Source organism: Glossina fuscipes, unplaced genomic scaffold (assembly GCF_014805625.2).
Source record: "Glossina fuscipes isolate IAEA_lab_2018 unplaced genomic scaffold, Yale_Gfus_2 122, whole genome shotgun sequence".
Lineage (NCBI taxonomy): Eukaryota > Metazoa > Arthropoda > Insecta > Diptera > Glossinidae > Glossina > Glossina fuscipes.
The window spans coordinates 607,029-607,353 of NW_023998465.1; positions in this window are offsets into that span (position 1 = coordinate 607,029).

The window sequence follows — 325 nt, forward strand, 5'->3', positions numbered from 1 at the left end:
AGAGTCGGAGTCAGGCACTCGCTGAGTGCAGTTCTTGTCGTTTTTTTATCCATTGGTAGTGTTTGTTTACTGGCATAAAAGAAAAGAAAATAATGTAAATATCATATTTTTAAAACAAATAAAAGGATAATGATCCATTTTTTTTTGCGAACTTTAAGAAAATCATGTGTCAACATTTTTCGGACATTTTGCGTAAAATATTTTTCCGGATATTGCCAGAAGTTAATGTTAAAATTAAAAGCAAACGAAAATTATAACAAAATATAATAATTTTGATTAACATTATAAAAGAGGCCATTTTGATTATTGAAAAGAAAAAAAAAAA